This window comes from Bombina bombina, chromosome 10 (genome assembly GCF_027579735.1).
Source record: "Bombina bombina isolate aBomBom1 chromosome 10, aBomBom1.pri, whole genome shotgun sequence".
Classification (NCBI taxonomy): Eukaryota; Metazoa; Chordata; class Amphibia; order Anura; family Bombinatoridae; genus Bombina; species Bombina bombina.
In genome coordinates this window covers 31,435,297-31,461,520 of record NC_069508.1, presented here as the reverse complement: position 1 = coordinate 31,461,520, position 26,224 = coordinate 31,435,297, and positions in this window count along the sequence as shown.

Below are 26,224 nucleotides of genomic sequence, written 5' to 3'. Positions count from 1 at the left end.
TTATCTTCATTATTCATTTACAGGGGACCAGCATCAATTATGCAAATGAGTTCACAGACTTTGTAGATTACTTCATTTGCTGCTATTGTTTGTGGAAATTTAATTATTAAATATTATTAAGCTTGCGTTTTCTTCAATTTTCCAAGGCTTAGTTTCATTTGATTTTTCCTCCAGCTGCTCTACTCCTCGTTCATTGCCAAAAAAAGCTCCCCATCAAAGAGACTCTGGCATGTGAGGACCAAATAAAATCTTCTCAATTTAATAATTTTGATGTCAGCCCCTTGTTCTCAGCTGCTGGCTTAAAGCAATGTAGAGAGAAAAGCAAAACACATTCAATTTAATGAGTAGAAATTGAATTCAAGTTTGTTCGGAATTGACTTCAATTAAGCAGAGTCTTAATGATAAATTAATCTCTCTTCTTTATTCTTTAGAATTTTTTATTTATTTTTTCAAAGTCAGAGATTGGACTACAGTAGGAGAGCAAAATAAGAATACCCATTTTAGTTAGATTAGAAGACGGATAGCAAATACCATATTCTATAGAGAAATGTCTGTGGCAAAAGAACATTTTCTCTGTTGCATGTATTATCATTTTTTTCTATTCCTTATTACTTAGTTACATTTCCAGTGCGTAAGATGATAGAATTAAATACAAGTTTGTAAAAGATGTAAGAATGTTTTAATTTTTTTTATAACCACTACTAAATGACTGTATAATATAATTTTGTGTTCTTAGAGCCAATCCATTAATCTACAGAGACCAACAATAGGAGCTGGTTAGTTAAATATTGTATTCAATTATCTTTTTTATTTAATAAGTCAAGATTTCCTGAATAAATGTAGCCTATTTTATGAACTCTTAAAAGGTCCAGCACTGACTTCAGAACCAGAACTTTGACAGGCAAAATGAAAGTGGAATAGGTTAAAGGAAAGGTAAACCTTTACAACTTCTGCAATTTTTATTAAAGGGACACTGAACCCAAAATTTTTCTTTCATGATTCAGATATTCTTTCATGATTCAGACATTTTAAGCAACTTCCTAATTTACTCCTATTATCACATTTTCTTCATTCTCTTGGTATCTTTATTTGAAATGCAAGAATGTAAGTTTAGCTGCCGGCCCATTTTTGGTGAACAACCTGGGTTGTTCTTGCTGATTGGTAGATAAATTCATCCACCAATAAAAAAGTGCTGTCCACAGGTCTGAATCAATAAAAAAGTTTAGATGCCTTCTTTTTGAAATAAAGATAGCAAGAGAACGAAGAAAAATTGATAATAGAAGTAAATTAGAAAGTAGCTTAAAATAGCATGCTCTATCTGAATTAGAAAAGAAAAAAATTGGGTTCAGTGTCCCTTTAACCATTGTAGTATATACAGGTGGCCCTCGTTTTACAACGGTTCAATTTACACTGTTTCAGAATAACAACCTTTTTTTCCAGTCATGTGACTGCTATTGAAAAGCATTGAGAAGCAGTGCATTTATGAAAATAGCCAGTAGGTGGAGCTGTCCGCTTGTGTTGCAGCAAAGCCAAGCAAGCTGAAATTAATCCGTTTAACCAGACCTGAGCCATTGAGCAGATTTCAAAGGAACAAGATCTTCCTGTCTATAAATCAGTCCAGATTGGAATGCATAGAAAGAACTGTTTGCAGAAAAATGCAAGTGAAGTCTGTGTTGTGTGATTATTTTATTAGGTTTATAATGCTGTTTAGCAAATGTTTTTGTTCATTTAACTTAGTTTAATTATATATTCTGTGTTGTGTGATTACCTTATTAGGTTTATAATGCTGTTTAGCATTTAAAGTCTTCATTTCAAAGCTTTAAAAATAATGTATTAGGTGTTACTTATGACAATTTTGAGAGGGGCCTGGAACCTATCTTCCTCACTTCCCATTGACTTACATTATAAACTGGGTTTCAATTTACAATGGTTTCGATTTACAACCATTCCTTCTGGAACCTAACCCCGGCGTAAACTGAGGGCTACCTGTACTTAGATTTAATTTGCTGCTTTTTTTTTGTCAAATATTAGGAACAGTAAAGTAAAAATTTAACTTTCATGATTCAGATAGAGCAAGCAACATTTTTATAATTTACTTCTATTATCTAATTTGCTTTAGTCTATTAGTATTCTTTGTTGAAAAGCATACCTAGGTAGGTTAAGGAGCTTCAATGCATTAGAGGGAGCTAGTTGCTGATTGGCGACTGCACATATAAACCTTTTGTAATTGGCTTACCTGATGTGTTCGGCTATCTCCCAGTAGTGAATTGGTGCTCCTTCATCAAAGGATACCAAGAGAATGAAACAAATTTGGTAATAGAAATAAATTGGAATGTTGTTTAAGTTTGTATAATCTATCTGAATCATAAAATAAACATTTTGGGTTTATGTCCCTTTAAGACATGTGCACACTCCTGAGCTCACCTAGGATTATTCTTTAACAAAAAATATCAAGAGCCAAACCATTGCTCTTAGCCCTTTTTTTAAACAGATGGGAAATGCAGCAATTAGATGCCAAACCACTTAAACCTATCACCTGGGTGACCTAGCTCAACAAGTATGTAGAGCCAATGACAAAAGGCATATGCATGTAGCCACCAATTACCAGCTAGCTCCCAGTGCATTTGATAATAGAAACAAATTCATAAGACTCTTAAAATTGCATGCTCTAGTTTAAATTTGACTGTCATGTCTTGACAAAGACTATGTTACGACAGGCTGAGTAGTGTTGTGCATACGTGACACGTCAGTAAGGAGAGGCACTGGGATTGAGCCCAGTTTAGGAAGGTCCTGGAACTTCTGGAATGATTGGGAACTTTGGTATGACACTTAGAAAGGACAACAGATTTCATCATGCTTAAAATTAAGGTCAAACATTCATTCAACAAATATCTATACCTATATACAGTTAGGTCTGTAAATAATTGGATACTGACACAATTTTCATAATTCTGGCTCTGTACGTCACCACAATGGATTTAAAATGAAACAACCGAGTTGCAATTGAAGTGTAGACTTTCATCTTTAATTCAAGGGATTGACCAAAAATATTGTGTGAAAAGTTTAGGAATTGCAACCATTTTCATACACAGTCCCCTAATTCCAGGGGCTTAAATGTAGTTGGACAAATTAACACAATCATAAATAAAATGTTCATTTTTAATACTTTGTCAAGAATCCTTTGCAGGCAATGACTGCTTGATGTCTGGAACGCATGGGCATCACCAAACGCTGGGTTTCCTTCTTTGTGATGCCTTGCCAGGTCTTTAATGCAGCTGTCTTCAGTTGTTGTTTGTGGGTCTTTCTGCCTTACGTTTTGTCTTCAGCAAGTGAAATGGATGCTCGATCGGATTGAAATCAGGTGATTGACTGGGCCATTGCAGAATATTCCACTTATTTGCCTTAAAAAACGACTGGAATGCTTTTGCAGTATGTTTTGGGTCATTGTCCATCTGTAAAGGGAAGCGCTGTCCAATCAACTGAATATGAGCAGACAATATATCCCTATACACTTCAGAATTCATCCGGCTGCTTCTGTCACATCATCAATAAAAACTAGTGACCTAGTGCCATTAGAAGCCATGCATGCCCATGCAATAACACTGCCTCCACCGTGCTTTACAGATGATGTGGTATGCTTTGGATCATGAGCTGTTTTAAGCCTTCTCTTCTCCATAACTTTTCCTTCCCATCATTTTGGTACAGATTGATCTAAGTTTCATCTGTCCAAAGAATGCTATTCCAAAACTGTGCTGGCTTTTTAAGATATTTTTTGGCAAAGTCTGATCTGGCCTTTCTATTCTTGAGGCGTATGAATGGTTTGCACCTTGTTGTGATCTTTCTGTATTTGCTCTTGTGAAGTCTTCTCTTTAGGGTAGACTTGGATAATGAAATGCCTAGCTCCTGTAGAGTGTTCTTCACTTTGCTAGATGTTGTGAAAGGGTTTTTCTTTAAAGGGACATGAAACCCAAAAAATTTATTTTATGATTCAGATAGAGAATACAATTTTAAACAACTTTCTAATTTACTTCTATTATCTAATCTGTTTTATTCTCTTGGTATTATTTGTTGAAGGAGCAGCAATGCACTAATGGTTTCTAACAGAACACATGGGTGAGCCAATGACAATCAGTTTATATATGCAGCCACCAATCAGCAGCTAGAACCTAGGTTCTCTGCTGCACATGAACTTGCCTAGATAAACATTTCAGCAAAGGATAACAAGGGAAAGAAGCAAATTAAATAATAGAAGTAAATTGGAAAGCTGTTTGAAATTGTATTCGCTAACTGAATCATGAAAGAAATTTTTTGGGTTTCATGTCCCTTTAACATGGATAGGATCCTACGATCATCCACCAGTGTTGTCTTCCGTGGACGTCCAGGCCTTTTTGTGTTGCAGAGCTCACCAGTGCGTTCTTTTTTTCTCAGAATGTACCAAACTGTTGATTTGGCCACTCTTAATGTTCCTGCTATCTTTCTGATGGGATTTCTTTTTTTGCAGCCTAAGAATGGCCTGTTTTACTTGCATTGAGAGATCCTTTAAATGCAAGTTGTTGGTTCACAGCAACAGCTTCCAAATGTGAATGCCAAACCTGAAATCAACGTCAGACATTTCACCTGCTTAATTAATGATGAAATAACGGAGGAATAGCCCACACCTGTCCATTAAACAGCTTTTGAGTCAATTGTCCAATTACTTTTCAAATATATTAAAGAGCTGTAATTCCTAAACCCTTCCTCCAATTTGAATGTGAATACCCTCAAATTAAATCTGGAAGACTGCACTTTAATACCATATTCATTATTTAACTGTAACTATAATTTATTTTGGTAAACAGCTAAAATAACAAAACTTGTGTCAGTATCCAATTTTTTATGGACCTAACTGTATATGACCATGTGAGAAAGATCAGATGTATGGCCGGGCCCCTGCGTTCCTATTATTAGAGTTATATGACCATGTGAGACCTAAGATCAGATGCATGGCCCCTGCAGCCAAGCAAACAGCTAATGTATGTCATTCGGAACAGACCAAATGTGTTTTAAATGGACAGTCTAGTAAAAAAATACACTAAATTGACTATATTCAAATACTATTACAATATATATTTTTACAGTGAAATATATATTACATTTTTTTTTAAAGGGACAGTCTAGTCAAAATTAAACTTTCATGATTCAGATAGTGCATGTCGTTTTAAACAACTTTCCAATTTACTTTTATCATCAAATTTGCTTTGTTCTCTTGGTATTCATTGTTGAAAGCTAAACCTAGGTAGGCTCATTTGATTTTTTTAAGCCCTTGAAGGCTGCCTCTAATCTCAGTGCAGTTTTTTTACATCTAGACAGCGCTAGTTCATATGCGCCATAAAATAACATTGTGCTTACTCCCGTGGAGTTACCTAGGAGACAGCATTGACTGGCTAAAATGATCACTCCCATGGAGTTATTTATGAGTCAGCACTTATTGGCTAAAGTGCAAGTCTGTCAAAAGAACTGAGATAAGGGGTCAGTCTGCTGAGGCTTAGAAGGTAATCAAAGAGGTAAAAACTATCGGCTAGATTTAGAGTTTTGTCGGTAAGGACCCGCGTAGCTAACGCTGGCTTTTTTCTGGCCGCACCTTTAAAATAACTCTGGTATTGAGAGTTCACAGAATGGCTGCGTTAGGCTCCAAAAAAGGAGCGTACAGCATATTTAACGCCACTGCAACTCTCGATACCAGAGTTGCTTACGAACGCGGCCAGCCTCAAAAACGTGCTCGTGCACGATTCCCCCATAGGAAACAATGGGGCTGTTTGAGCTGAAAAAAAACCTAACACCTGCAAAAAAGCCGCGTTCAGCTCCTAACGCAGCTCCATTGTTTGCTATGGGGAAACACTTCCTACGTCTGCACCTAACACCCTAACATGAACCCCGAGTCTAAACACCCCTAACCTTACACTTATTAACCCCTAATCTGCCGACCCCGCTATCGCTGACCCCGGCATATTATTATTAACCCCTAATCTGCCGCTCCGTAAACCGCCGCTACTTACATTATCCCTATGTACCCCTAATCTGCTGCCCCTAACACCGCCGACCCCTATATTATATTTATTAACCCCTAATCTGCCCCCCACAACGTCGCCTCCACCTGCCTACACTTATTAACCCCTAATCTGCCGACCGGACCTGAGCGCTACTATAATAAAGTTATTAACCCCTAATCCGCCTCACTAACCCTATAATAAATAGTATTAAACCCTAATCTGCCCTCCCTAACATCGCTGACACCTAACTTCAATTATTAACCCCTAATCTGCCGACTGGAGCTCACCACTATTCTAATAAATGTATTAACCCCTAAAGCTAAGTCTAACACTAACACCCCCCTAAGTTAAATATAATTTAAATCTAACGAAATTAATTTAATTTAAAGCTAAATACTTACCTTTAAAATAAATCCTAATATAGCTACAATATAAATTATAATTATATTATAGCTATTTTAGGATTTATATTTATTTTACAGGTAACTTTGTATTTATTTTAACCAGGTACAATAGCTATTAAATAGTTAAGAACTATTTAATAGCTAAAATAGTTAAAATAATTACAATCAGCCAATCAGATTGAGCTCGCATTCTATTGGCTGTTCCGATCAGCCAATAGAATGCGAGCTCAATCTGATTGGCTGATTGGATCAGCCAATCGGATTGATCTTGATTCTGATTGGCTGATTCCATCAGCCAATCAGAATATTCCTACCTTAATTCCGATTGGCTGATAGAATCCTATCAGCCAATCGGAATTCGAGGGACGCCATCTTGGATGACGTCCCTTAAAGGAACCGTCATTCTTCAGTTGGACGTCCCCGGATGAAGATGGGTCCGCGGTGGAGGTCTTCAGGATGGAGCCGGTCCTCATCGGATGAAGATAGAAGATGCCGCTTGGAAGATGATGGTTGCCGGTCCGGATCTACTCTTCTTCCCGGATAGGATGAAGACTTTGGAGCCTCTTCTGGACCTCTTCAGCCGCCGGATGATGGATCGCCAGCCCCCGCTTGGGTTGGATGAAGATTTTGGAGCCAGGACCGATCGGTGAACCTGGTATGGTGAAGACAAGGTAGGATGATCTTCAGGGGCTTAGTGTTAGGTTTATTTAAGGGGGGTTTGGGTTAGATTAGGGGTATGTGGGTGGTGGGTTGTAATGTTGGGGGGGGGGTATTGTATGTTTTTTTTTTACAGGCAAAAGAGCTGAATTCTTTGGGGCATGCCCCGCAAAGGGCCTTGTTCAGGGCTGGTAAGGTAAAAGAGCTTTGAACTTTAGTTATTTAGAATAGGATAGGGCATTTTTTATTTTGGGGGGCTTTGTTATTTTATTAGGGGGCTTAGAGTAGGTGTAATTATTTTAAAATTGTTGTAAGATTTTTCTTATGCTTGTAAATATTTTTTTATTTTTTGTAACTTAGTTCTTTTTTATTTTTTGTACTTTAGTTAGTTTATTTCATTGTAGTTATTTGTAGGTATTGTATTTAATTAATGTATTGATAGTGTAGTGTTAGGTTTAATTGTAGGTAATTGTAGGTATTTTATTTAATTAATTTAATGATAGTATAGTGTTAGGTTTAATTGTAACTTAGGTTAGGATTTATTTTACAGGTAATTTTGTAATTATTTTAACTATTTTAGCTATTAAATAGTTCTTAACTATTTAATAGCTATTGTACCTGGTTAAAATAATTACAAAGTTACCTGTAAAATAAATATAAATCCTAAAATAGCTATAATATAATTATAATTTATATTGTAGCTATATTAGGATTTATTTTACAGGTAAGTATTTAGCTTTAAATAGGAATAATTTATTTAAGAAGAGTTAATTAATTTCGTTAGATTAAAATTATATTTAATTTAGGGGGGTGTTAGTGTTAGACTTAGCTTTAGGGGTTAATACATTTATTAGAATAGCGGTGAGCTCCAGTCGGCAGATTAGGGGTTAATAATTGAAGTTAGGTGTCGGCGATGTTAGGGAGGGCAGATTAGGGGTTAATACTATTTATTATAGGGTTAGTGAGGCGGATTAGGGGTTAATAACTTTATTATAGTAGCGCTCAGGTCCGCTCGGCAGATTAGGGGTTAATAAGTGTAGGCAGGTGGAGGCAACGTTGAGGGGGGCAGATTAGGGGTTAATGAATATAATATAGGGGTCGGCGGTGTTAGGGGCAGCAGATTAGGGGTACATAGCTATAATGTAGGTGGCGGCTCTTTGCGGTCGGCAGATTAGGTGTTAATTATTGTAGGTAGGTGGCTGCAACGTTTTTGGGGGGCAGGTTAGGGGTTAATAAATATAATATAGGGGTCGGCGGTGTTAGGGGCAGCAGATTAGGGGTACATAAGGATAACGTAGGTGGCGGTCGGCAGATTAGGGGTTAAAATTTTTTAATCGAGTGGCGGCGATGTGGGGGGGCCTCGGTTTAGGGGTACATAGGTAGTTTATGGGTGTTAGTGTACTTTAGAGTACAGTAGTTAAGAGCTTTATGAACCGGCGTTAGCCCAGAAAGCTCTTAACTACTGACTTTTTTCTGCGGCTGGAGTTTTGTCGTTAGAATTCTAACGCTCACTTCAGACACGACTCTAAATACCGGAGTTAGAAAGATCCCATTGAAAAGATAGGATACGCAATTGACGTAAGGGGATCTGCGGTATGGAAAAGTCGCGGCTGAAAAGTGAGCGTTAGACCCTTTTTTGAGTGACTCCAAATACCGGAGGTAGCCTAAAACCAGCGTTAGGAGCCTCTAACGCTGGTTTTCACGGCTACCGCCAAACTCCAAATCTAGGCCTATATTAATAAAACAGTGTTGGTATGAAAAACTGGGGAATGGATAATAAAGGGATTATCTTTTTAAACAATAAAAATTCTTGAGTAGACTGTCCCTTTAAGGATGGAAACTCTATTAAAATAGATAAACTTATAAACCATACAAAAATACAGAGATTGCCAAAGCAGAAAATAGGTCATAACCCAGGTTAAGGCTGAAAAATGAAATAATGATAAGGAATTACCTTAAAGAAGTCGGTAGAGAAGGCTGCAGTAATGTTAGGAGTAGGCTCAACAGCAGAAAATGCTTACAGAAATGCATGAAAGTGACGCATTAAAAAAAACAAAAAAACAACTCAAGTGCAGTCAGACAAGGGTCATTTGCAAAAGATAGATACAAAGCGGGAACACGTCAGACAGAGGACAAGTCAAGGTAAATAGTCAGATGACCAGTATCAGACGATCAGTCAGTCACACATCTAGCAGACAATAATCAGCAAATAAAAAAACAAGTTTGGCAACTCAGAATAGAAAATACCTTGTACAGGGACAGGTGACGAACATGAAGTGACAATACCTGAAATGGACAATAAAGTTTAAATTGAACTTAAATGGATAGTGTATGAAATTTAAACCAACTTTCCAATTTACTTATATTATCAAATTTGCTTAGTTTTCTTGGTGTCGTTTGTTAAAGAGTAATTCTAGGTTAGCTCAGGAGTGTGCAAGAGTCAATGTTTATTGTAATGTTATTGCAAACACTGCTGAAGACACTTGCACTCTCCTAAGCTCATTTTAGCCAACCATTGTTTACTCTTCAGCAAAGGATACCAAGAGAACAAAGCAAATTTGAGTATACGAGTAAATTGGGAAATTGTTAAAAAATTGTATGCCCTATCTAAATCATCAATACTTAATTTTAGAAACAGATGCGCAAAACTGACTCAAATCAGTAGCGTGCAATGAAGGGCATGTCAAATGTGAAATGTAACAAAACTATGAAACAAATGCAGGTAAATACTATTGTAATGCACTTGTAACTAGTGTGCAAATAAAAGGGCATAAGAAAAGGTTAAATGTGAGAGAATGATCCCATTACAGGGCACAGCAGCAGTTACAGAAAATTATCAGATATGTTTGGACCATGAAATGTCAAGAGATCCATGATACAATAAAACCCATAATATACTATATTATATAATACTATATACATTTCACTCTGTACATGATATAAACAGTTTTCATTGAATATTAATAACTTAATTTCACTTATATTACTTGATATTATTTTAGATAAACAGAATATTTGTTCTACATCCATGAGATATTTCTCAACTTAAAGTGAATGTCAACTTGAGCATAGTCGCTAGTCATATGAAATCATTTTAAAAATGAATGAGAGTTTCATTCATCAATTGTGTAATATATACTTATCTTGTGCGATTTGTACCTTGTAATGATAGAAGGCTAAGCGCCGTTCCTCCGCCCGCCATACTCATCAATTGATTGACAGATGACCAATCTGCAATCAACTAATCGTTTTCCTCCCCCTGGGGCGTTCAGCCCCTTTGCACAAACATCACGGCCCGGGGGGAAACATTGGTGGATCATCTGTCAATTCATGCTCCTTATTTAACCTAGATATAAATGAAATAGGTCATATTATAGTGCAGCTAGTTCATTATTAGAAGTGTTATTTGCTTCTGTTTTTCACTAGGCCTAGCAGTAAATCAAACCTATCATCAGCTGATTAGAGCAAATGAGCTTGGAACAGCTGTCCAGAAGTGGTTTTGGTTTTGCTGCATCTACCCCATAAGAGGATCGCTGTGGTTAAATACAGTACTGGAAGCAAAAAGCATGAGATGTTGTATATCTCATTTGCATATCTTCCCATAGTTCTCTGGTGCATTGGCATCAATGTATAAAGAATGCTTCTGGGGAAAGCCAGTGGGGATACTTGTCTGATGTGCTAATTGGCTATTCAATCATTTTTGTGACTCTCACTAGGTTTCCTCTTTATGTTTTACAAGTTCCTGAAAACGTCCTCAGGTGGTAAGTGCAACCTTAATCCCATTATCATTTAAAGTTCAGCAATATGGTAGTTTTACAAAGGTATGAAAGACTTTACACATGCCTCATTTACCATTGATCGACTATGGGGCAACAGAAAGTGATGTAGCATAGTTGTAAAAAGCTGACTATAAAATATCACCTGAGCATCTCTATGTAAAAACCAAGATACTTTACCTCGACATTTCCTAAGTATTCACAACCCACTGTAAAGAGACTTTAAGCAGCCAATAAGGATGCTAGTCCCAGGACTTGCAAGGGAGTGTGCATCTGGCATGTGCAGGCACAGTCATGTTATTTCCCTATCCAGTTTAAGTAAGTTTTCTATGAAATCTCACAAGATGTCAGTGAAATCTCATGAGATCACAGCAAAGCAAAGTATGACCTCAGCACTGCTGTTGCTGATTAGCATTGACTTTTTTTTTTTCTTCAGCTGGACAGCAGCTGAAGTATAACTGTTCACTGAGCGCTTACTCTGGTGAGCTGAATAAATTGTGAGGTAAAATATCTACCTTTTTTACACAGAGATGTTCTGGTGATATTTTCATGTCAGCTTTTTACAGTTTGCTGCATCACTTTCAGGTGATTTAGCATATGAGTATTACGTCCCTTTAAATAAGCCCCCCATTTTTACATAAAAGTTATAATAGGAAAAACTGGGGTAAATGTGAGTTTAGGATCCCAAATCATATAACCATGTTATAAGGGATGGAGAAGGTTATCAGCGGCGGTTGCGGCGCCCGAGTCAGTTATTGGGACAGATCGCTCTCCTTTAATACCTGCCCCGGGCACGGTAACCGCCTCTGGGAACCTATACATGTCCCGCTCCCCTCAAGTTGTACCTTCCTGAAGTAACTCCCACGTCCGGCCTATTAACTAATACCAGGTAAAGTCATTTATGCAAATGTCTTTGGAACATTTCTTAAAGTTATTTCACAAAATTACATTTTTAAATAAAATATAACATGGTGAAATAAAATATAACATGGTGAAATAAAATATAACATGGTTACATAATTTGGGACGCTAAACTCCACATTTACCAAAACTGGTTTATAATACAAACAACTATGGCAAGAGATAGTAGGAACAAGTTAAGGCATTAAAATTACCTTGAAGTACCAGAGATTAACATAAAAGCGATTACCCACATTGTCTTGCCACAGCTAACCTTCTGAAAGGACAATGCTCATTTAAATATCTAGATTATAGGACAAGCAGACTCTTGCATGTTATTATTTGGCATATTTTCCCAAGCATACTGTACGCCAGACTGGCATACCATGGATAAAGCCGATTGCCAAATGTGTCTGACAAAAGAATGTCCACAACCTCCTGTCTCTTCTTAAAGACAAAGACTCAGAGCAGCACAGTAAGTAAAGTTGTACATTCATATGCTGTTTATTTTGTATATTGTTAGTTATCCATAACCACAACACTTTGGTTACTGTCTGAGAAATATATGTGCATTTGTACATAGAACAAACAGTGGTCACTGGAAATGTAACCCTGCGACTGAAGAGCTTACAATCTAATAACAATAGCAATACGGAATCTGTTGGCGCTCTACAAATAACTGATGATAATAATAATAATAATATAATAAGGAATACTTACAGACTTAAACGTTTGCCTGTGCAAGTCAGGAGTCCATATAAACTGCTGGAACAAGAGCTTTCGAAAAGCTTATTAGTGGTTGCTCTATTACATTTTGTACAGTTATTGTAGAAAACAATGCACATGCTCACACACACACATATACACACACACACACACACACACACACATATACACACACACATATACACACACGCACGCACATATACACACATATACACGCACACATACACACACACACATATATACACACACACATATAAACGCACACATACACACACCCACACACACACATATACATACATGCACACATATACACACACGCACATACACATACACATATACACACACATACACATATACACACATACACATATACACACATATACACACACACACACATATACACACACACACATATACACACACACATATATACACATATACACACACACACACACACACACATACACACACACATACACACACACACACATATACACACACACATATATACACACACACATATACATACATATACACACATATACACACATATACATACACACACACACACACACATATACACACACACACACATATACACACACACACATATACACGCACATATACACACACACACACACCCACACACATACACATATACATACATGCACACATATACACACACACACATATACACACACACATATACACACACGCACACACACATATACACACACACATATACACACACGCACGCACATATACACACATATACACGCACACATACACACACACACACATATACACGCACACATACACACACACACACACACACACACACATATAAACGCACACATACACACACCCACCCACACACACACACACATATACATACATGCACACATATACACACACGCACATACACCCACACATATACACACACATACACATACACATATACATACACACACACGCATACACAAACATGTACACACATGTGTGTTTACTTTCAACTCATAATACGAGCGTTAAGCCCAAAAAATGCAAAACGTTGCAATATATCCCTTATCGCTCAAGCGCAAACGTTTGCACTCCACTCGTAATCTGGCCCATAGAAAATATGAATATTTGTGCTTCTCTAGTAGCTTAGCACACCATGAACTTCGCCAATATTTTACATTCAGAAAAACTGACATTGATATTCCAAAGCATCAGAAAAAAACTTTTCAAGCATATTTTCATCTAACTTTTTAATTTTTTAAATTTATCAACCTTGACATGTTGAAAACATTGGGATCTTTTATGTGACATTTCTTTGTGGTTTATATTTGGATTATTAAGCATTAATGGCATTTTCCGAGATTACATCCAAGTAAAGTTAGTTTATTGAACATGATCCGCTTCCCCCTGACATTGATAAATGCCAATACCGTACATTGTCGTCATTTATCATTGCACAAGCATTTCTTGTGAAATGCTTTTGCAATGCTGCCCCCTGCACATTCGCGGCCATGTATCCGATTGGGATGATTGCTGTCTGCCACCTCAGAGGGCCTGGGCGCCGCAACCACTACCCTCCCTATCATGTTGCCCTGAGTAAGTAGAGTGTGCAGCTGCTTTTAATGTTGTTGCGCTATGTGCTACCTGTAAATTAGGACTCTATTGCAGATCTTGTGCCTGCACTTGTAAAATCACAGCATTTTATGGTGTATCCCCAAGATTCTAATTATGGAGCTTGTGTTAAATCTCATACTTGTGAGTAACTAATAAGCGTGCACTTCTGTATGAGTGAAGTTAAAAACCAATACCAATATTGTCTTCTTTTCTTATTGAAGGTATTTATCCTGCAGATATTTAAAATGCAGTGACCAAGTGTGCATGCACACGAAATGCACCAGCGTTTGTCCATGTCCGCACAACTTGTGTGCTCGTTTTAGTGTGATGATATCAGCTGTTTGTCTGCCATGCTTTAATTTGTTTGACCAATAAACTTGTGATTTTTTATTGAGGAGTTGGTATCATTGCCACAGTGCGCCTACTTCTCACATCACTACTTACTCTCCATTGTGCCGTGACGGAAGACTTACAAGGTATTTCTACAGTTATTATATTTATTGGGATCTCTATGTGCGCTATATTTTCACAGTGTTTTTTTGTACAGATATTTAAAATGGCCTGGAATATAGAATGTCCCGGAAAATATACTAAATTAAATTTTGATAAACAGACTGTACTTTCACATAGCTGGTGTATATATCCTTCATTGCTATACGTCACATCAAGGTAAATATGTGAATGTCAACTAATTGTTCTTAAAGCAGATTGAGGCTGCAAGTTTTGTTTTGCTGTCTCTTCTTCCTCTATGAAACCCCAATTTAAGTCCTGCTGTCTTCCACACCCTGCCTAACAATGCTTAAACTCTGTCAAGGAAGCCCCCCATCCTGCTCCCGGATCATGCAGGCCACTGTCTAGATCTTGTAGCTTAAATATCATATCAAAGTCTCCACCCCCGAGTAACCTGGCCCCAATCATTAAACCCAATCCTGGTTTAGAAAATGTAATTGTCAGGAGGTTTTACTGTGCATGCAACCAAAGGCAATATCACACATATAAGCAACGGACCGTGTGCATCTTATAGTTATCTCTCTACTTTTAAACACTTTTTAGCGAACAGAAGTCTATCTCATGTCAAAGTCCCTATAACTTTTCTTGGACATTGGACCTAATAAGAGGGTTGACAGTTAGGGATGACCTGTAGGCAAATAGGCACATGTTGTAAGTGGGACCACACCATAGCCCCTCTCCAGAGCTCTACCGTAGGTCTGACCATTGAACCCACTATATATATATATATTGTTTACAACTGAGCAGTGATTTTATTCCCTTGGCTGCCAGTAACACACAAATCAATGATTTTACCTCTTTAGCTGCTGCTAAAATACAGCAGTGATATTACCCCCTTTGACTGCTAGTAGCACGCACACCAGCTTTTATACCCTCATGGTTCCCAGTAAAAACACAGAGCAGTTTTTATTTTTACTCCAGTAGCTAAATGTAGCATACACAGAACAGTATTTTAACTCCCACAGACTTACAGAAAGCAATTTTTACCAGTCTTGGCTGCCAGTAATACACAGTATTACATGCGCAATGCCACTAAGGCATGAGACCTTTAAAATTTAGCTGACAATCATGGGACTTTAAAAAACAAAAAACTGGACCTTAAAGTGTCCAATATTTTTGTATAGACTTACAGGACAGCCTGCTGAAATACTGCACTGTCCCGTTGAATACTGGACCCCTGGCAACCTAATAATATAGGTAAGATTGAATACAGTGCATCCACAATTCATAAGTACTTTAAAGACAAATTTTAAAGATGCACTTGAGGAAGGAGCGTGGCTCTGAAACATGATGTCGTTACTGTTTAGTTAGACAGGTAACTCACCATCTCTTATGGTTTTTAACGCAACAATAACTTTTTCTTGCATTTGAACGTTGTTTTAGGGTTTTATATTGTATTAAAACATTTCTCAACTATTTATGTACTGTCCTTTCTTGTAAGATAGCTGCATTTTTTATTATTTTTTTTTTGTAATTCTTTTTTTAATACCTGTAAAATTTTATATATCAGCAGTTAGCACCTAGGTGTTTGCTGTTTTAACAAGAGAAGGAAGCAAATTAAATTATAGAAGAAAATTGGAATGTTGTTTAAAATTGTATGTGCTGTCTGAATTATGAATGTCTTACTTTACTGTCGCTTTAATATATGGCTAGGAATATAAATAATGCTGAGAAGTTATACACCTATACACGTTTCCCTAGGGACACTCAATAGTAAATCCATCCCCAAAAAAGAGCAATTAGAAATACATAGGAATAAAGTAAAAGCAGTTATATGGTTCAAAGGTGGAGAGAAAAAAAGAGAACACAGAACAAAGAATAGATAGAATCCGATGATCAAAAACTCGCCAACATGAGAGAAACCATGCAAAATCTTTAGTTAGGTGTCTATACTTCACGTATAGCAATTAGGGATGGGTAAATGTTTTGCAACATTTGAAAAATGAAACTAATTTAAACACATTTGTTCGTTTGTTTTGAATTTTGAATGTTTTTACATTTTAACAATCATTTAATGTAATAGTATGTTTTTTTTAAAATGTAATATTCAATTAAAATTTTTCTAATAATTCAATTCAAATTATGCAATATTTGAATTAGAAAAAATTGAATCAATATATTTGTAATAGTATATCTAATGCTCTCATTAAATGTAATATTCAAATTATGAAATATTCAAAATAGAAACATTTAAATTGATATATTTGTATCTCTGTATCACTTTACTAAATTGCCTACCACATCATCTATTGAACTTCTGAATAGTATTTGTTATATCGAATGTTACATTCGAAATTTTGAATGTGGATATTCGATCTAATTATGAACATTCAAAAACGAAAGTAACATTCAAAAACTGGAAATAACATTTGATTATCAAATTTTAATGGAAATTCATTCTTATCAACATTCAATTGTTCAACTCGAATGTCCACAGGACTATTCGTTCTACCAAACGAATTACACTTTGAGCACATTCACTCATCCATAATATCAATAAAAACAGCTCTCAAGCTAAAATGTGTTTTTCCTATTTTTTTTGGAGATACCTCACAGTACTAATGAGGCTTCTTAGATAATCTCGCTAGACCAGAGAGATTTAGATCATAGAGGCCCATAGGGAGAGTCATGAAGACAGAATTGTAATAGTGAATGACTGAGAAATGCAAGAGAATAAGATTACATAACTACCTTTGGCAGCTGTACCAATCCCTACAGACATCAGCTGTCTATTGCCTGTAATTAAATTTGTACTCATAATCTTTAGGAAAAATCATCAGTATGGTTAGGTTGCACTACACATAAAACATGCTACAGATACATTATACTTGACATTTAATCTCTCTGTAAAATGTTTATCTAAAGGGATATGATTGCCACTAATTGCAGCTGCTCACCACACTTCTATTATTCCCGACAGTGATGGGGTTAATCAGGTAGCTTGTAAGGTTAATTTTAGCTGTAGTATAGAGATTACCCTCCCAACTTACACCTCCCACCCCCTGATCCCTCCCAAACAGCTCTCTTCCCTCCCTCACCACCCACTAGTCACTACCATCTTTGGTACTGGCAGACAGTCTGCCAGTAAGCAGTTTAAGTTTGTTGTTTTTTAATTATTTTTATTTTATATATTTTTTCCTGCTGTGTAGTAATCCTCCTCAAACCTCCCTGATCCCCCCAAATAGCTCTCTAACCCTCCCACTAATTGCAGCCATCTTTAGTCTGCCAGTAAATAGTGGTTTTAAATATAGGACCCAGGCGCCTACCAACTGGAGGCAAAGGAGATATAAACGAGTATCAAGTATAAAAATTACTTATTTATTACATACAACTAAAATCATCTCATGGATCCATGTAAGACGTATATAAAATACAATTTAAAACAATATAAAACTGACAATGTGATAAACAATCTTCTTAAAATGTGACTGTATATGTTATGATAGACAATCTTCTTAGGTTTTGAGTTTGTGTGTTGGGAAGCCTCCTTAGGTGTAATGGAGGGGATGATCCTTGTTGTGCTACCAAAGTAGGGGAAACAATAGATGAAATAGTGGTGAACTGAAAAAATAAAAAAATTAAAAATGGAAAAAATTAGAAAAAATTAAAAGGAGAAAAATAAAAAATATATAGCAATTCCAAAAATGTAGCAATTACAAAAGTGGTTCCAAAAAAAAAAAAGTAGTTCCAAAGAAATTAAATAAGAGTGTATCAACGTGTGTAAACAATCAGATGGTGAAATAACAGAACAACAAAATATAGTCCAACTAAATATAGTCCAACTCAGTAATGAGTGGGATCAACTTACGAGAATCAAACAAATAAAAAACAAAACAAAGAACCAGTGCAATCTGTCCAAAAATGTTCAAACTCCTTGGTAAAAGTAATGTGAATATAGTGTAAGTGTCAGTTCAGGAAAATACAATCCATATTCTGTGTGATAGAATAAGTCTGTGTGATAGGATTAAACAATATGACAGTATTCCAGGATGTATATAAAAACCAAAAACGTGAATGTCAATTCAGAAGAAGATCATCCATATGTCTGTGTTGTAGGCTTTTGATAAACAGAATATCAGTTTCCAGGAGGTGTGCAAAGACCAATATTGTGGATAATATAATCTACCAATGGCGGTATCCACCTAAAAAGAAAAAAATGGAAATAGTGCAGATTGTTTCTCAACAAATCAAAGAATGAAATAAGGCTTACCAGTGATCCGTCTACGCGTTTCGGCCCTCAATAGGCCTTTATCAAGACTGATGAACTGGTAAACCTGAGGCCTTAAATAACCACATCACTTAAGTGACCGGATGTAGTGTAAATTGTTGAGAAACAATCTGCACTATTTCCATTTTTTTCTTTTTAGGTGGATACCGCTATTGGTAGATTATATTATCCACAATATTGGTCTTTGCACACCTCCTGGAAACTGATATTCTGTTTATCAAAAGCCTACAACACAGACGTATGGATGATCTTCTTCTGAATTGACATTCACGTTTTTGTTTTTTATATACATCCTGGAATACTGTCATATTGTTTAATCCTATCACACAGACTTATTCTATCACACAGAATATGGATTGTATTTTCCTGAACTGACACTTACACTATATTCACATTACTTTTACCAAGGAGTTTGAAGATTTTTGGACAGATTGCACTGGTTCTTTGTTTTTGTTTGAATTTGTTTGATTCTCGCAAGTTGATCCCAGTCATTACTGAGTTGGACTATATTTAGTTGGACTATATTTTGTTGTTCTGTTATTTCACCATCTGATTGTTTACACACGTTGATACACTCTTATTTAATTTCTTTGGAACTACTTTTTTTTTTGGAACCACTTTTGTAATTGCTACATTTTTGGAATTGCTATATATTTTTTATTTTTCTCCTTTTAATTTTTTCTAATTTTTTCCATTTTTAATTTTTCATTTTTTTCAGTTCACCACAATTTCATCTATTGTTTCACCTACTTTGGTAGCACAACAAGGATCACCCCCTCTATTACACCTAAGGATCATCCTCTCCATTACACCTAAGGAGGCTTCCCAACACACAAACTCAAAACCTAAGAAGATTGTCTATCATAACATATACAGTCACATTTTAAGAAGATTGTTTGTCACATTGCCAGTTTTATATTGTTTTATATTGTTTTAAATTGTATTTTATATACGTCTTACATGAATCCATGAGATGATTTTAGTTGTATGTAATAAATAAGTAATTTTTATACTTGATACTCGTTTATATCTCCTTTGCCTCCAGTTGGTAGGCGCCTGGGTCCTATATTTAAAACCACTATTTACTGTTGTGATTACTAGGTATCACGCCCCCAGGCCATTAGGTAGTTGAATTGGCACTCAGCCCATTTCCCTTCCTTTAGTCTGCCAGTACATATTTTTAAATTTATTTTTAATTTAAATTTTTCTGTAGTTTAGTGATCCCCCCCACCTCCCTCCTTCCGTTGATCGTTAGCTAGGGTTCCCATCCCCTCACCCCACATTTTTTTCTGTAGTGTAGCTCTCCATACCTCCCTCTTCCTTCATTTTTTTTTTTGTGTTACCGTCTGTAACCATCTGACATCTACCTTCATATGGAACCGGAGCACAGATCAGGCTGAGCACCAATCACGCTCCAGTTCCATATGCAGGAAGATGACTGAAGCTCAGAAACTCCAACTGCTGGAGCTTTCGGTAGCTCGAATGTATATATACCTCATGCGGTACAATAGGCAAACGTATATAAATATGTCCATGAGGGTTAAGATGTTAAATATGAATATTGCATGAATATGATTTTTCATGTATTCAGCTACTTGACTGCAAAGAGCTCCAATGCGCACACACACACGTGTGTTTTTATGTGTTTATTTGTGTGTATATGTCGGTAAATACATATATACACATTTAAATACATAAGTACACACATGTAGACATATATATGTACATATTTATACATGTATATATCTATATGTTAAAGCCCTTTGCATATCTTTTATTCTAACACCTGAGACCTCATATCTTTGAGCCCTTATAACTTTATTATGCAATATTAATTTAAATGATTATTATTAGAGAGTGTTATTATGAGCATAACTTACTGTACAAAGTATTTTGATCTGTTTTGTGCAACTTTTTAGTCGAGCGTAAAAGTTAACTAGAGCTCTGAAGTCACGCTAACCAGACGCACATTAAATTCCATTGCGACCAAGCGAGTGCATTTATTTTCCACTCATAATACGCACACCACTTCTGATGCACACAAAGTGCCACAATATACCCCTTATCGCTTGTGAGCAACATTTAACGTGCCACTCGTAATCTAGCCCTATATGGCTGTCATTTGCAGTAAGCGTGTAAGATGGATTGTTATCAGCAGTCAGTTGGTTAATCCTGCTGACTATATGGCTAGCATTTGCATTAGGCTTGTTATATGGGTTGTTAACGGTAGTTAATTGGTTAATTCTGCTGATTTATTGCTAGCATTTGCAGTAGGTTGTAAAATAGGTTGTTATCAGCAGTGAAATGGTTAATCCTGCTGAGTTTATGGCAAGCATTTGCAGTAGGTTGTAAAATAGGTTTTTATCAGCAGTGACATGGTTAATCCTGATGACTATGGGCTCGCTTCCATTGAGCCGTTAAAAATGGAGCCATAAGCTACAGAAGCGGCCGACAGCTAAAAGTAATTTACAGCTCCATTTTAGTACCAGGTTTCCATTGAAAAGGTTACCGCTTTGCCTGCGGTCGCTCTTTTTATGTAGGTGTAAGTTTGCGTTGTGTTAACGTTTCCACCCGATGCCGGATTTCCAAAACATTAATAGGTTACTATGGTAACCCGACCTTACACTACACTCGATCGAATATATACGCATATAACACCTAATGCATGCACAATATCTACCTCTCAACTGCAACCCACCACCGCAATAACTAATGTATTAACCCCTAATCCGCCAACCCCCATATCGTAAAATATCTATTTAAACTATTAACTCCTAATCCGCCATGCCCTCTTATCGCAATTAACGTAATAAATCTATTAACCCCTAAACCACCAACCCCCAGAACACAATTAATCTTGTTAAGCTATTAACCTCTAAACCGCCAACCCCCCACAACGCAAATAACAAATGAAATTACTTAGCCCCCTAACCTAACACACCCTAAATTAACCCCAATTACCTAAATTAAAAAATCCTAAATTACAATTAAATAAAAAGAAACTAACGTTAAAATTTATCTAAAATGACAAAAAAGAAAAAAGTCTAACATTACATAAAATAATAAACCAAATTATCAAAAAAATAAAAAACTTAGTTCCCCTAACAGTAAAACTCCCCCAAATACAAAAACCTAACACTAAAAAAACCTAAACTACCCATTGCCCTTAAAGGAGCATTTGTATGGGCTTTGCCCTTAAAAGGTCATTCATCTCTTTTACTGTCCCTTAAAGGGCATTTAGCTCTTTTACAATTGCCCAAAAGCCCTAATCTAAAAAATAACCCCCCCCCAAACCCCCCCCCAAAAAACGCGTTTAAATATGGCGTCACTTGCTTTCCTATTGGCTGATTTGATTCTTCAAATTCAAATCAGCCAATAGGATGAGAGCTACTGGAATCCTAAAGGCTGATTTGAACAGCCAATAGGATTTCAGTAGCTCTCATCCTATTGGCTGATTTGAATTTGAAGAATCAAATCAACCAATAGGAATGCAAGTGATGCCATATTTAAACACGTAACTTGCATTCAATATTCAGAGTACGGCAGTGATCGTATGAAGAGGATCCTCCATGCTCCTTGGCTCCACGGTCGCCGGTCTTCAGTTCCTCGGTCGCCGGTCTTCAGTTCCTTGGTCGCTGGTCTTCAGTTCCTCCGGCGCTGGTCTTCAGTTCTGTGGTACTGGATGAAGATAGAAGAGGTAGCTGCTTGGAAGAAGACTTTACTGCTGGACTTCAGGAACCATGAGTACCTATCTGGTGTAATGCTCGTGGGATGTTCTACTATCAGACCGAACTCGGCCAGTAGTCTTCTTATCCTGGCGTCAAGCTGGAATGATAGGAAATATCTCAGAGCAGAGAAAGTTCGCAAGATGAGGTAGGCGGCACTCACCACAGGCAGGGTAGTCTTCGGCGGCAACAGGCAGGGAATCAGAGCAGTCCAAGGGTAAACCACTAAAATGGTCAGGCAGGCAGAGTTTGGCAACTGTAAAGCAGTCCAAGGGTAATCAACTAGAATGGTCAGGCAGGCAGGGTTTGGCAACAGAGAGGCAATCCAGAACAATATGGGTTAATCAAGCAGAGAGGTCAGACAAGCAGAGATCAGCAGCAGTATATCAATCCAACAATAAGGGGTTAACAGGCAGAGTGGTCAGACAAGCAGAGTTCAGCAGCAGTATAACAATCCAGCAATTAAGGGGTTAACAGGCAGAGTGGTCAGACAAGCAGAGTTCAGCAGCAGTATATCAATCCAGCAATTTAGGGGTTAACAGGCAGAGTGGTCAGATAAGCAGAGTTCAGCAGCAGTATATCAATCCAGCAATAAAGCAACAATAACACCTAGGAGAACAGAAAGTAACACCTATACTTGGGCACAGGTGAATGTAAGTGAAGTACTTACATAGCTGCAGAGTTCGCACCACATGAGGAATCCAGATGGGCATCAGGAAGGAGGGAGGGTGTGGCGATGAGCAGCAAGCGCCGCGTCCCTAGCAACAGCTTGAGCGGTGCGGCGCGACAAAGCCCCCCTCTCAAGGGTTACCTCCGGGAACTTGAGTCGGCCTCAAAGGATGAGCAGCATGGAATTTGAAGACCAAACATGGAGCATGCACATCACAGGCAGGAACCCAGGAACAATCTGCCACAGAGTAACCCTTCCAATGTACCAGATACTGCAGTTGTCTGTGCCTGTATCTGGAGTCCAGGATCTTAGCAACCTCATATTCAGGGTCACCACGGACCAGGAGTGAAGGAGGAGGAGCTTGGAGCCGGGTATATCTATTCTTGATTGAGTAGTGAGATGTGGAAGACTGGGTGTATGCACAAAGTTTTGGGCAAGGCCACTTTGTAGGCAAAAGGAGACAGTCTTTTCAGGACTTTGTAAGGACGATAAACCTAGGCCCCAATTTGTGACAGGGTTGATGTAGACGAATATGTCGAGTAGAGACCCAAACACGTTCACCTACTGAGATGGCACGTACAGAAGATTCATGACGATCAGCAAACTTTTTATATCTAAAGACAGCTGAACATAGCTGACAGCGAATACGTTGCCAATGAGTGGTGAGTTCAGTAACGTGTCGTTCTGCAGCAGGAACCCCAGTGGACTGAGCAGAAAGAGGGAAGACACAAGGTTTATACCCTGATGCAGCTTGAAATGGAGAACATCAAAGAGAAGAGTGCTAATAAGTGTTTCTTACCAACTCAGCTAGGGGTAACAACTCAGACCAGTTGGTATGGAGAGCATTGACAAAGGCTCTAAGGTAGGCTTCAAGATCCTGATTTACTCTCTCAGTTAGTCCATTGGCCTGAGGATGGTAGCCAGAAGATATGGAAACAGTGTACAAAAGGCTCTCCAAAAGGTAGAGATGAACTGTGGACCTCTGTCAGAAACAATATTCACAGGAATGCCATGAAGTCGTACCACATGCAAGAGAAAAAAAGACGATAATTCTTGGGCCGAAGGCAGTTTTGTTAGGGGTACAAAATGAGCCAGTCTAGAAAAGCGATCCACCACAAGCCAGATAACTGTATGGTGGTCAGAAGGAGGAAGGTCCACAATGAAATACATTGTTATGTGAGTCCATGGTTGTTTGGGAATGGACAATGGTTGGAGCAAGCTGAAAGGCAAGGATCGGGGAGTTTTGTTGGCAGCACAAATTGTGCAGGATTTCACATAATCCTGAGCGTCAGACTTCATAGAAGGCCACCATACATGTTGGGAAAAACGCTTAAAAGTCCTTGTTAAACCAGGATGTCCTGAGCGTTTACTATCATAAGCCCAGGACAGCACAGGAGTGCGTAGGTTCAGAGGTACAAAAAAGATATTGGAATCCACGGGAGCTTCAGGAGGTTTACTAGACTGGGCACGTTGCATACTTTGAAGAAGGGTGGTATTCAGTTGAGCAACCACACAGGAGGGAGGTATGATGTGTTCAATAGGAGCTTCAGAGGAATCACTTGAGTGAAGAAAACAGACGAGACAGGGCATCAGCCTTCTTGTTTTTTTGGTCCCAGGAAGATAGGAGACGGGAAAAGAACAAGGCCCACCTGGCCTGTCAAGGATTTAGTCAATGATTAGTCTCTAGGTAAGTCAGATTCTTGTGGTCAGTGAGAATCTTAATGGGATTGGCGGTGCCTTCTAACCAATTATGCTATTCAGTCAAGGCCATCTTAATGGCTAGGAGAGGATGCGACTTGGAGGTTAAAGGATCCCTTTGGGTTAGAACTGCTCCAGCCCCTATCTTGGAGACATCAACCTCTAAAGTTAACTGTAGATCAGGTTAAGGACGAAGGAGCACAGGAGCAGAACAGAAAGCCTTTTTTAGACGAGTGAAGGCATATATGGCCTCAGGGGACCAATGTTTACAGTCTTTGTTCTGTTTTGTCAATTCCGTAAGAGGAGCGACTGTTTGAGAAAAGTTCTTCATAAACTTGCGGTAATAATTAGAGAACCCCAAGAATCTCTGTAATTCCTTTAATGATGTAGGTTGAGGCCATTCTAAAACTGCGGTGAGTTTAGCAGGATCCATGGCAAAATCTTCTTTCAAGATGACATAACTAAGGAACTGGATCTGAATTTGGTCAAACTCACATTTTTCTAGTTTGGCTACCAAGGAATTGTCTCTGAGACATTGAAGTACCTGTCTCTCATGCTTATGATGCTCCTCCAGAGTGGAAGAAAAAATAAGGATGTCATCCAGGTAGACAATGACAGTGCAATTGAGGAGGTCACGGAAGACATTGTTGACAAATGCCTGGAAGACTGCAAGGTATTCGTAATGCCCTGATCTTGTGTTGAAGGCGGTCTTCCATTCATGGCCTGGGAAGATACGGATCAGATTGTATGCCCCATGTAAGTCCAGCTTGGTGAAGAAGTGAGCATGCTGGAGTGAGTCATACAGTTTGGGATCAAAGGAATGGGATAGCGATTCTTGATAGTGATGTTGTTCAAGGCCCTGTAGTCGATGCAGGGTCTGAGCCCACCATCCTTCTTACTGACAAAAAAAGAAGCCTGCCCCAGCAGGAGAGGAGGAAGGGCGAATGAAACCTTTAGCTAGGTTCTCTTGGATATGCTCCTCCATGGATTTGGTTTCAGCTTTGGAGAGAGGATAAGTCCTCCCTTTAGGAAGTGGGGCTCCGGGAAAGAGGCACATTTTGCAGTCATAAGGACAGTGGGGTGAAAGCACGTCAGCTGCTTTTTTCTCAAACACATCTGCAAAGTCTGCATATACTGCGGGAAGGTTTGGAGGAGTCTGTATACTGGCTATGGGGATGTGGAGCAGAGGAGTGAATTTAGCAAGGCAGGAGTGGAAACAGGAGGTACCCCAGGAGGCCAGTTGTCCTTCAGCCCAGTCAAACTGTGGATTGTGTATACAAAGCCAAG